The sequence below is a fragment of the Coptis chinensis genome, chromosome 2 (genome assembly GCF_015680905.1).
Source record: "Coptis chinensis isolate HL-2020 chromosome 2, ASM1568090v1, whole genome shotgun sequence".
NCBI classification, from domain to species: Eukaryota; Viridiplantae; Streptophyta; class Magnoliopsida; order Ranunculales; family Ranunculaceae; genus Coptis; species Coptis chinensis.
Window position 1 is genome coordinate 23,476,212 of NC_141457.1, and position 12,706 is coordinate 23,488,917.

Consider the following 12,706-nt stretch of genomic DNA (forward strand, 5'->3'; position numbering starts at 1 on the left):
ATAAGTACCAAAAACTGTGTTTTAAACCCCGTAAAGACATTACATTTGGGTCAATTATGTGTTTAATAAATGTAAATTAATTGTGTTTTCATGTTTTCACGTTTTCACAGGTTTCAACAGACAACGATAAAAATATACATAAAATATGCGTTTTAGCAAGAAATACAGCCGAATAAAGCTTGGACTTGAAATCTTCAGTATCAGCTCATTTAAAGCTCCAAACTGCCAGCAAAGCTCATGGACTCAGAGAACCATGAAACAAGTTGAATAATCCAAACTTGAGTCCCTAAGCCAACTAAAAAAGAGATTTTCGAATAAAAAACTTGGTCAAACTAACCTAAATCAGCCCAAAAATCAAGAGAAAACTTCAAACGGCAATATATTCCGTCTCCTAACTATGACTCAAGCATTTGACCATCTAAAATTATCAGCACAGAAAACTCTACGTAACGGTATCTAGCTTCCAAAAAAATGGTCGTATAGTTTGGAATATGAAGATAAAGCCAAAGCATGTTACTATTTATTCCAAGCCCATTACTGTTCCAGAGAGAGAATATTCTCTAAAATATTTCTAGAATATTCCCTAAATATTCCCTAGAATATTTCTTGGGATATTATATTTTATTTGTAACCGTTAGATTTAGATTAAATGGATTGAATCTAGACCGTCAAAAAAACTATAAATAGAAGAGTCTAATTTTAGTTTTTCTCATTGAATGGTTAGCATTCAATCATAGGAGTAGAGTAGTTTACTATTTTTATAGTGTATTGAATAATTTAATTTTTATTTTTTAATTAAAATATTTTTAATTCAGTTTTATTATCTGTTAATTAGAATAACACCTTAGTTATGTAATCTCAGAGCAGAGACTCTGCCCGAGTGAGGATTATCTCTGTTAGGGAAGGTGTTTCAATAATTATAACGATTATGAACCGAGTAAGTTCACCCAGAGATGGGGTTCTGAATCGATTCCACGCGCTAATAACGCTCGTTCAAAGATGAAAAATCGTTATTAGGGATAAAAAATCGAGACTAACTCTTTTAACGGAGATATGATTCGCTCAAACGGATTTTCTATCTCCGAAATCAAAGTCTATTTTATTTTATTTTCATTATTTTCTCACCTAAATTCACTTCCACAAATTCACGTGATCAGATTAATTTTGTTTATAAATAATGTTTCGCAATTTTATTGAAATGCGAACGAAATTACAAATCCGATTGCTATTTTACAGACAGATCAATGGCGCCGCTGCGTTTTCAGTAAAATTAGCAAAATAATTAATTTGAGCATATACATCAATCAAATTCATTTCTTCTTCCTCCCCATATTTTTTATTTTCCAGACTAAAAAAAAAAAAAACCCTAAATCAGCCAATTTGTGGTTATGGGCCTGCTTTTGTGGATATGGGCCTTTCTTTTAAAAAAAAAAAAAAAACAGACTGCGAGACCGCAATACCCAACCCCCCTTTTCCATTTCTTTTCTCTCTCGCTCTCTCTCTCCCATTTTTCTTCTCTGCTGTTCTTCATCACTAAATTTCGTGTCTTTCTTTCTCTCCCCTCTGACCGCATCTCCTTTTTTATTCGTTTTTGCACGTGTTCTTGCGAATGGCGGTCGGTGTGGTGTTTGAATTGAAGCAGACGGTGCTGATTTCGGTGCTGTCGGTTGCGAGTTGGAAGTCATGGTGGTTGGTCGGTGCTGTTGGGAGATGAATGGAGGTCGAGACTCAATATGAGTGAGTTGGGGATGGCTGATGTTGGTGGTGATTGTTTGGTGGTGCTGCCGGTAGATGCAAATGTACTGGCGAAGGAGCTGTTGGCCTGTTGGGTGATGAGGGTGGTGCTGTCACGGTGGTTGGGTGTTGTCTTTTTGGATGTTTGCTGCTGGTTGTGATGGTACGTCTGGAAACACTGGAGTGAGTCCTCTTGGAAGTGCTTCTGGATATTGGAGCCGACGACGCGAGCTTCGACTTTCCTGCTCGGGTTTTCCGAGCACTATATGCTGCATCTCCCTATTCCGAGCACTGTTTCAAGAACGATTCCGACTCCATTCTTTTTCTTCTTCTTCTGGATACGAATGGAGTGTTGTGCTGATTGCTTGGTTATGTTCGGTGGTTATTTTTTGGCAAAGTGCTGGTGGTTGGGTTTGCTAGAGGTGGTGGCTTTTTTGGTGGTGCAGGAAGTGTTGTTTGTGTGCAGGAAGAGTGTGTGCACTGCCTAGTGCTCTACTGTTGGGCCTTGTCCTTCCTGCTGCGTACACCTGCCTTGTGGTTGCTATGATGATGAAACTAGTTGTGTTTGTTGAAGTTATAGTGACGGTGATAATGTTGAGCAGGTGACCGAAGCAATTACTAAAAGTCTATGTGGATAGTTGTGAGTGTTAACTTTGTGGTTGCACCTATCCGAAGCAATTAAGATGGAAAATAATATATATATATATATATATATATATATATATATATATATATTTTGTGTATATATATATATATATATATACTTTGTGTGTGTGTGGTTAGGACTTATGCTTAAAAATCAAACGGACTTTGGACTAAATGACTTGGGGACTGCACCTAATGCCTAATCCCACGTTTGATTGTGCCGAAAGCATATGGACTGTGGACACTGATTTCCATTTGCCCTAGCACCACACATAAAAATAATAAAAAATAATAAAAAAATAAAAATAATTACTTAAGTAAGTGTTAAATATTTAGTTATAGATTTTTTTAACTCATGTAAATAATTTAGTTTTTTGTTTATATTTTTTTAAATATATTCGTGTAATCAAGTCTTCGAAGGCAAATTCTGTAACTTATTAGCCTTGTGCTATCATTTTTGCCCTGGTTTGTGGGCTTCTATTTGTATGTAATAATTTTCTGAATAACAGGTGAGTGGCATTGACCCCGAACTGTCAACAGGTCAATGACCACTCAAGTCATCTTCGACCCAAATGCGTGCAGTGTAAGCACAACTTGGGCAGGTACGTTATCTTTTATCTCTCTCTTGAATCTCTTGTCAAAGGGTTATATGCAATTTCCAAGCATGATTAGGCTACTTAAACGAAAATCAATCTTAGCCTTTTGGAAATGATATGATAGCATGTTTAGAATCGTAATGCATGTTTAGAACGTATGATTAGCAAGCATAATTAGAATTCAAATTTTATGAATGCTTAATAATTTTGCAAACATGATCACCTTTAAAAACATGTTTTTATATTGGGTACTTGAAACATACTTCTCAGGAATCTATAAAAAAAATAAAAAAATAAAAAAATAGATCACCCTAAGAGTAACGAACATTTGCCTTGCATACAAGAGATAAATCAATCATATCATTCATGTAGTTGAGAGAAATCTTTCAACTAAGTTTTTAAAAAATGCTAGTTTGTCATATTTTACATCATCAGAGCTTCATGAAGGACAATTTCTATTTTACACGGGTATGTAAAAATACTATTTTGTGGGTGTCCTCAGCTCGCTAAACCCCCAAATCTTTCAACTATTACCTAATAGTTTATCAAGAAACATGCCACCCCGGTTTCATCCTGTTTGGGGGTGTGCATAATCTAGGGGAATCTAACTTAAAAAGCACGTACCTAGTCTCGGGAATCTAACTTAAACACCCACCCCCACACACACACACACACACACACACACACAAACATAAAGTCTTGAGTATCTAACTTTAAATGACTCATTTTCCGTTACATTCAAGTAATACCACAATAAGGTAACTGCGCCCTTCTATTTTGAGAGATAGTTGTAAGCGTCGGTTCCTTCGTCCAAATAACTCGTGTATTCCAATTTAGTATCTGATGGGTGGTCCTTCGTCCAAATAACTCGTGTATTCCAATTTAGTACCTGATGGGTGGTAGGGTAATGTTTATCAACGAAGCGAGTTTATTTGTTCAACATATTAGCGAATAATCTATATTTGCTAAATCATTCCACCATCTGGGTGCGAATGTCAAGGGTTTCTACAAACCATTTATGCTTGATAAAAGTCTTAGGAATCTGACTATAAACGACCTAAATTATTATGTCTATATATGTGTGTATTTTGGTTGTTTTCTTTGCTTGATTTCCTATTTTCAATTTTCTTGTTGCATGCATTCTGTAATTTTTGTTATAAAGTTTTAGCCGAATTTTTGCTCACGTTTCTCAGGTAATTTCTTTCCTTATCTTTTTTGATATTTTGAGGACAAAACATCCATCTGTTTGGGGGTAAGAGAGAAATTTTTTGCAAAAATTAGACACTTTTAGGTTATTTATTTTTCTTTCTTTCTAAAAAAAATATTCAAAAATACAAAAAAATTAGTTAGTCGTATTTAGTAATAAAGGTCTTGTTTTCTTTTATGTAATGAAAATTGTCTAGAAATCTCACATTAGTATTAGAATTAGGATTGGTTCTTAGAAAATTATGTTAATACGTACGCAATAGTTTTTTCATCTTTTCATGAATATTCATGCAATGAGTGTTAATGACTGTACATAGCAGTAAGTTTCTAGGACCCATGGTTAGAATACTTAATTTCCAAATCCAGTGAGAATCTAGCCATAAAGCCTCAACATAAGTGTATCTGAGTAATGACCCAAAGATGAAGCAATTCCGAGTAGAAAAATCACACGTCCACTTGCTTGATCAATATCTCATATCCTAGGCGTGAATTTAGGCATTATTTGGACCAATATAGCCAAATAAAAATATATATAAACCCAAAAAAAAATATTTTCCCTGGTTTTCCCTAGTTGAGCCTTTATATTAGCCATTTCATTTTTCAACCATTATTTCCTTAACCATATCCATATTTGATGAGTTTGAGAAATATGATGAAGAGCATAAAAGATAAGGGAAAGACCTATACAAATACGAAAATTCATGCATTCTATCAGTTGGTGCCGATTGATGAATCCAGTTAGCTGTGTTAAAACCAAGAAAAAGTAAATTCCATGAAAGAAAAAAAATCAAAGTTATAAACTCCAAAAATAAAATCAAATGGAGTAGAAAAGCCAAAAATGGCGAAGTATGGAACAATTTTGAAACAAAATAATACTAGGTTTTCTCTAGTAATTATATATTTGAAGACCATATTTTCTCTAACTCATTGTTTTGTTATCCCTTCTATTCCTTCTAAACCATTTCCTAAGCCCGTAATACCTAATGAAAGTCTTCTAGCTCAATTAGGATAAGTTAGTGTGATAGTAAGTGGTACACATGATTGATCAACTTCGGCTTCCTTGGACGACATTGAGAATGTGAGGAAACGTGTGCCCACTGCACACTAGAGTAAGCAAAACCTGAGTGGTAAAAATTATGAGAGAATTTGTGTTTCGACACATACCTGTGAGAACCTACTTAAGGACACTCTCCAAAGGAACCAGAAACGGCCCTACTTGTACATTTCATTATAAAGTTCACTACATGCATATTCATATGTAGATGTTTTGATTATTGTACATTTATTAACGTAGGTTTCAAGGGAATTATTCCTCGTTCCCTGCTAGTGAGATGTATAGATATCTTATATCTAATTTAGGGAACAAACCTTTGTTACTGAGTCGTTGTAGTATAGATAAAGTTTGTGGGTATCTTCTCTGGAAAACTCTCATTAAGCTATAACTCATCCACTAGGGAATTCCTAGTGGTTTAAGGCCTTGTTGCATACGGTCAATGCAATCGCACTCTGTGAAACGAGAATTAGCTTAGAACTACACATTTTTTGCCACTTATCTGTTTTAGTGTCTCTTATTTGCTTGAGGACAAGCAAAGTGTTGTTTGGGGGTGATTGATAAGTACCAAAAGCTGTGTTTTAAACCCCGTAAAGACATTATATTTGGGTCAATTATGTGTTTAATAAATATAAATTAATTGTATTTTCATGTTTTCACAGGTTTCAACAGACAACGATAAAATACACACAAAACCTGCGTTTTAGCAAGAAATACATCCGAATAAAGCTTGGACTTGAAATCTTCAGTATCAGCTTATTTAAAGCTCCAAACTACCAGCAAAGCTCATGGACTAAGAGAACCATGAAACAAGTTGAAGAATCCAAAGTTGAGTCCCTAAGCCAGCTAAAGAAGAGATTTTCAGATAAAATACTTGGTCAGACTGACCTAAATCAGCCCGTAAGTCAAGAGAAAACTTCAAACGGCGATATCTTCCATCTCCTAATTATGATTCAAGCTTTTGACCAGCTAAAATGATCAGTGTATAAAACTCACTACTACAGAAATGCTCATTAGCCACTGTTGGTAAACTGGTATACACCACTGTTTTGCTAATAACAATGGCTTATAGTCATTTGCCACGGTACAAAACCCTTATATTGTTTTGGAACAAGCAAATACCACTATTTTGGTAAAACAGTGGTATATAATACGACATATACCACGGTAGTGTCAAATATAGCCTAATTTAGTTTTTGGTATTCGTATACCCCACCGTTTCCTTTAAATCGGTGGTTAATATTTTGACAAAATTACACCTACCGTGGATAATGAATAAAGCAGATCTAAAAAAAAACTGGGAAAAGGATAAACAGGGAGAAACCGGTATGTCTATAGTAAACCCCCAACTTCTCCCTCTGTTCACCAGGGATAAAAAAAGTTTCGAGCGATGATGAACTTGCGCAAGGAATAAGAGCTCGAATTCACCACTGATATTCGTTCGTCTTCTATAACGGTACGTCCTCCTCCCACTCCGGCTACATGATTTAACTAAAAAAATAGTTATTTTCTCTTGGTTTCAATGTCCATTTTTGAATTATTATTTCGATTTCTTCCCCTTAATCTCTACTGCTCTTTAATTTCGTGTTATTCATTTGATTAAGCTTTGAGAGTATTAGGATTTTGAAGCGAATTAGTCTTTTAAAGTTTCTTATGGGAGCTTCTCTTCTTTCTAATTCTCTTTGGATTGCAAATAAGGGATCATGTTACATGTCGATTATCAGAACAAATTAAGAGTTGATAAGAGTTGACTGGCCAGGAGGAGCAAAAATGATCCAACATCATAGCTAGTAGAGATGTTTGAGTCATACATACAGTGATTATAGTTATTCTCACTGTCTGTGACAATTTGAGCCTACAAGAAAAGATATCCATCTGGTAGTTAGACAAAGATAGGCAATGGACGATATTAACTTGACTCTATGTACGAAAGGAGCCCACAACTTGTCTTTAAAATAGCTTTCTTAATGCCATGTGAGATTTCTTTTGTTGCCAATTGCTTTCCAAAGATTGCTCAGATATTACTTGTTGGTTTCATCCTTCTCCCTTTTGCGCCTCTATTATATTTGACTATAAATGGCCACTTATAATTGATTTTTGCATGTCGAAGTCCATTTGTGCTCACTATTAGCCAATATTGTAATTATTTAGGATTAGACTATAGAAAGTATTTTCTTTGCACTCAAGGTTGTGTAGCTTAAAATCAAAGTTGGAAGAGTTGTGTCTTAGCATGTGGTATTTATGTTTTTGATATTCGTTGGTATTAGTGCATGTCAAATTATTGTGATTGGTTTGTTTCAAATAGCAGAATTCAAGGTAATATAACTTACTAGTTAAATAATCATTTGTCTTTTGTGTGGTATAACTCTGATGTATCTTTGCATCTTTGAGATTCTTATCATTTTATGTCAAGTCTTTATTTACTGATGACAACATGTTAACCTACACTTGAATCTCATCATCTTATCAGCTAAAAAATGATTATGTGGAGAAGGGGACAATGTGTTCTTCGTGTATAAGTCTATAATAAAAGGTTTAGATGAACTTCTTTACCTAAAAAAAAAAAGGATTATATGAGTCTATTAAGTTGCTTTATGTTTTTTTTAATGAACATAAATGTCTGTTCACTTTTATGTTGTTAATTGCTTGCAGGCCTTAAGATGGCCAATGATAGAAATAGACCTTTTAAGAAAATAGATTTGATTTGGAAATGTTACTTCGGTTTGTGTTGGCCCATAGAAATAAACCTACGCTTAGTGATTACTCGTAGAGACTCTGAACATTTTTTGGGTTTATTTTCCTACTATATTGGTTCAGGTACATTCTTTCCAGCTGTTACTCGGCATAATTCTTAAGACTTGGATTTAGCTGGGAATTTTTATGTCGTTGTGTTGTCTAGATCAGACTTGGAAATTTATGTGGTTGTGGTCATGTCTTAGAATTTTTAAGTGGTTGTATTGTCATAACTTGGAATCTCAAGAGTACACGTAGGTATTACATAACTCTTTCATTGTCAGTGTTTTTTTACTAGTTATATGTTGTGACTTGCCTTGTTATAAATCATCAAGGCCTTTCTTGTATTTAATTTTGTGGTGCAGATGACAACTTGGATAGAGATGAAGGATACTTGGAGCAATTAGTAGTCGGCTAGGGTATACCTATGCCCCTTGGTTAGTGTTTTCTCTTAGCTATTTGAAATTGAAGTTTTGGTGTAATGCATGCGAGGTTCGCATAATTGGAATTTATTGTTGTTATCGCCACTCGTGGTTATGATAACACTCTGGTACATACTATTTTCTCTTGCAATTCCTTATTTATAAGATTGTACCATGGATCACTCCCTTTTGTGATTTTCATATATAATTGGTTAAGTTAAAGAGGAGGTGGCTATACTAGTCTTCTGTATGGGCTATTTCTATTAGTGACTTGCTAATGCCTGCCACCGAGGCAAAGCATCTGATTCATGCCTGGATGGAAGACAAGGTAAAAAAAAAAGACTAGCTGATCATGACAGTGTACGCGAGCCCTTGTTTGCTATGTAAGTTTTTTGCAGTCTTATGTTTTTTCAGCGGCATTTTTCTGGTTAAGTATGTTGTGATGAGCTCGGCAAAGATCAATTTTTATAGTCTTTGGCTTTGGTTATGCTTTCTTTTTAAGATATATTGTTGCTAATAGACCAGGTTTGTTTTAGCTTCCATCTGCAAATTAAACTACTGAACTGAACTTGCTCTTAGGGGGTCGCGTTTAATATATTTTATTAACCTATCACGGACATTGCATACAGTTGCGATAGCAAATCTCGTGAGTGCAACTTCTTGTATACAATATCTTGTTCTTACTTCTTTGGACCACGACTTCTCTTCATATTATTTAATTTTGTCCTTTCTTTTATATTCAGCAGAAGCGATTACCAAATGCAACCAAGAGCTTCGTATGCTGCTTTTCAATTTATGAGAATCTGGCATACACTTAGGACTGCAAACAATCTATCTTGGAAGACAAGTTCAGGAGTTCGATCCCAATCCTGGAACTCCACAAGAACTAATTAATGGAAGTTGATAAATCTCGTGAAGTTTCAAAACCATCGGTTCCAGATGAAAAATAGTTCAGATCAATCTCCTCACGAAGCTTCAGGTACTCGACGAATTTGTTTATTGCTTACGTTGCATGTTCATTTAGAATGAGACCAAATAGAACTAGATTAATGTTCCCCTGATTTTTAGTGTTATGTTGGGTCCATGGCTTGCTAGTATATTTTGATGCATGAGAATTGTTTTTTTGGATAGTCCTAGGTTTGTAGAAGTGGTGTTTTTGTTTCTAAAGTATTTTAAAACCTTTTATAATAGTTTGGTAAATTAATCTTTTCACATTGGCAAATTCTTTCTGTAAAACCCCACATTTTTGGGCTTTAGAATGAGTTGGGCCATTACTTCCGGTAATGGGCCTAAGGTGGATTTAGGGGAGCAATAGAACTCACGGGAAAAAGGGGGGGGGGGAGGGGGTGCTAGAAAGGGAGGACACGAACTCTCGGTCTTTCTCGCCCTGAAAAGTTAAGATCGACTCTCTCTCTCTCTCTCTGGTAATTGGAGGGGTTTCTCTTCCTTGGTCTCCCTCTCACAATTTCGAGGGTACACTCATCCACCTCAATATAATTACATGAAAAGGTTGGAGTGGGTAGCAAGAACAGGAGAAGAAAGTGGAAAAGAAAGCTTTGAATGAATTGGTGCATCTAATTCTTCTTATTTTAATCTTGTAATATATTGGGTTTCACTCTTTGCTGAAAGGTTTTACAGGAGTTTGTTGGTTAAAAGTATTAAAGGGTGACTAAGGTCCATAGCTATTATCTTTGAACATCTTTCGTATTTCTTTTAGAAAATTTATAGTAAGTACTATTTGTTAAGGATGTAAACTTTTTGATAGTTATGGGACTTGGATGTATAGATTTAACTTGTGTTTTTGTTAATGACTTTGTACGAGGTGCTTGGATGATCTGGCATTAGTCTAGACATTCAAGTACTTTGGCATACTAAGTCCTAGTGTTGTAGTGATCTCATTTTGCAAACCGGTTATTTAACTGCTCTGACATTAGTCAAGACAGTTTAGTAACTGGGTTAATCAATGAGAAGTATATTGCTTAATTTTTCAGGTTATGACAAGATTTTTGTTTATGAAATGTTGAAAATACAGAGGAGATTTTGCCAAAAAATTTCCATAAAAAATCACGTATCTTAGGTATATAGTTGTTTGAGATTTGGGGTGTGACACTTTCCTAGCTCGATAGATCATTTTGTTGTCGTTGGGTGTGTTGTGTAGGGTATCAATTCGATGAAGGGGGGAAAGCAAGAAGACCAAAAGAAAAAAAAGAATTGCATGCTCTCCAATCTGACGATCATCATTGCTATTTGAGTAAGGTATTATCCTGGTTCTTTATGCTTATATTATCCGGCCTCTATGTACTTGTAGCATATTTATTTATATCATGCATTCACTTACCTTCGTGTGTTAAGGGTGCCAAATGTTGCATTTTTTTTGTAAGCTTGCTTGTTAAAGAGTCCACAGGGCTAAATTCCTTGAATGAATACATGCCACTGATTTTTTTTTTTATTATTTTGATCCTTGAATGAGTACTTTTTTATTTTATTTTTTAATCACGACTATCTCTTTTGTAGGGTGACTAAACTTTGTTTAATCTTAGCTGAATGTTCTGGGGACGAGAAGGCCAACATAGAGGAGGATGTTTTTGGTGAAGCTAGTTATTTGGAATTTTTACAGAACAAAATGGAATAAGTTGGTTTGAAGGTTTTTTATAATATATTTGTATTGATTAGAATTTGGATTTTCGATTGGGAATGGATTGTTTTCGAATCGTGTTTAGAATTAGTCATGTGTTGGACCATAGTGTTTTGAATATGTGATGAAGTAGAATGTGATATGGTGATTTGGAATATTTAAATAATCAAGGATTTTTTTTTAAATAAAAAAATTTATATACCACGGTTTTGGAAGAACCGTGGCTAATATGGAGACTTTATACCACGGTTTCCCAAAATAGCAGAACTTTGTAATGGTCATATACCACGGTTTTGAAAATTTATTACCACGGTTTTACACTAAATAGTGGTTAATGGGTACAAGTTTATACCACGGTTTTACTGGAAGTATTTACCACCCCAGCTGATACCACGGTTTAAAAATAGTGGTAAAAGGCTTTTTACCACTCTAAAAAACAGTGATATATGACCTTTTCTGTAGTAGTGACTCTACGTAACGGTATCTAGTTTCCAAAAAAATGGTCGTATAGTTTGGAATATGAAGATAAGGCCAAAGCCTGTTACTATTTAGTCCAAGCCCATTACTATTCTAGAGAATATTCTCTAGAATACTTCTAGAATATTCCCTAGGATATTATATTTTATTTGTAACCGTTAGATTTAGATTAGATGGATTGAATCTAGACTGTCAAAAAAACTATAAATAGAAGGGTCTAATTTTAGTTTTTCTCATTGAATGACTAGCATTCAATTATAGGAGTAGAGTAGTTTACTGTTTTTATAGTGTAATTAATAATTTAATTTTCAGTTTTTAATTAAAATATTTTTAATTCAGTTTTATTTTCTGTTAATTAGAATAACAACTTAGTTATCTGATCTCGGAAAAGAAATTATGCCCGAGTGAGGATTATCTCCGTTAGGGAGGGTGTTTTGATAATTATAACGATTAGGAATCGAGTAAGTTCACCCAGAGATGGGGTTCTGAATCGATTCCACGTGCTAATAATGCTCGTTCAAAGATGAAGAGTCGTTATTAGGGATAAAAAATTAAGACTAACTCTTTTAACGGAGATATGATTCGCTCAAATAGATTTTCTATCTCAGAAATCAAAGTCTATTTTATTTTATTTTCATCATTTTCTCACCTAAATTCACTTCTACAAATTCACGTGATTAGATTAGTTTTGTTTATAAATAACATTTTGCAATTTTATTTGAATGCGAACGAAATTACAAACCCGACCGCTGTTTTACAGACTGATCATATAAAACCCCAAATTATTTTTACATTATTTTGTAACAATATTTATAATTTTATAATTTTGATATTATTTCTTGGTCAACGGGCTAGTAAATGTGGGCTTGACTTTTTAATAGAAAATAGAAAAGGGGGAAAACAAGTATTTTGAATTTTGAATTTTGTGTAGAGATTTTTAATAGTTGGAAAGTTTTCAAAAGAGATGTTAATATAAGGTATATGATAAATAAAATATTTTTAAGAGGAAATAATATTCTATATTAGGAATAGAAATATTTGGTAAAATATGAAGTTTCTAAAAAATTAAACATAATATATGGTAGATACTATTATTTAGAAAGGTCTCCGGAAAGAAAAAAAAAAGTTTTTCTTAAAACAAGAACTAAACAGCTAAAACACAAAGAAGAACGGAGACAGAGCGGATTGTGCATCTTGTAGCTAGCTT

The 12,706-nt window shown here is 34.2% G+C and overlaps 1 long non-coding RNA gene across 2 annotated transcripts; it reads left to right on the forward strand.

Annotated features, from left to right (window-relative positions):
• The first annotated feature begins 1,160 nt into the window (after positions 1–1,160).
• Positions 1,161–11,187, forward strand: LOC147515435 (uncharacterized). 2 transcript variants are annotated; one of them, XR_015210465.1, is made up of 6 exons: positions 1,161–2,981; positions 5,895–6,688; positions 8,050–8,402; positions 9,134–9,366; positions 10,546–10,643; positions 10,902–11,187. It is a non-coding gene; the product is annotated as an uncharacterized LOC147515435 (long non-coding RNA). The 2 variants fall into 2 exon arrangements; XR_015210464.1 differs by having other exon boundaries at positions 1,162–2,981; positions 8,331–8,402.
• The last annotated feature ends 1,519 nt before the right edge of the window (positions 11,188–12,706 follow it).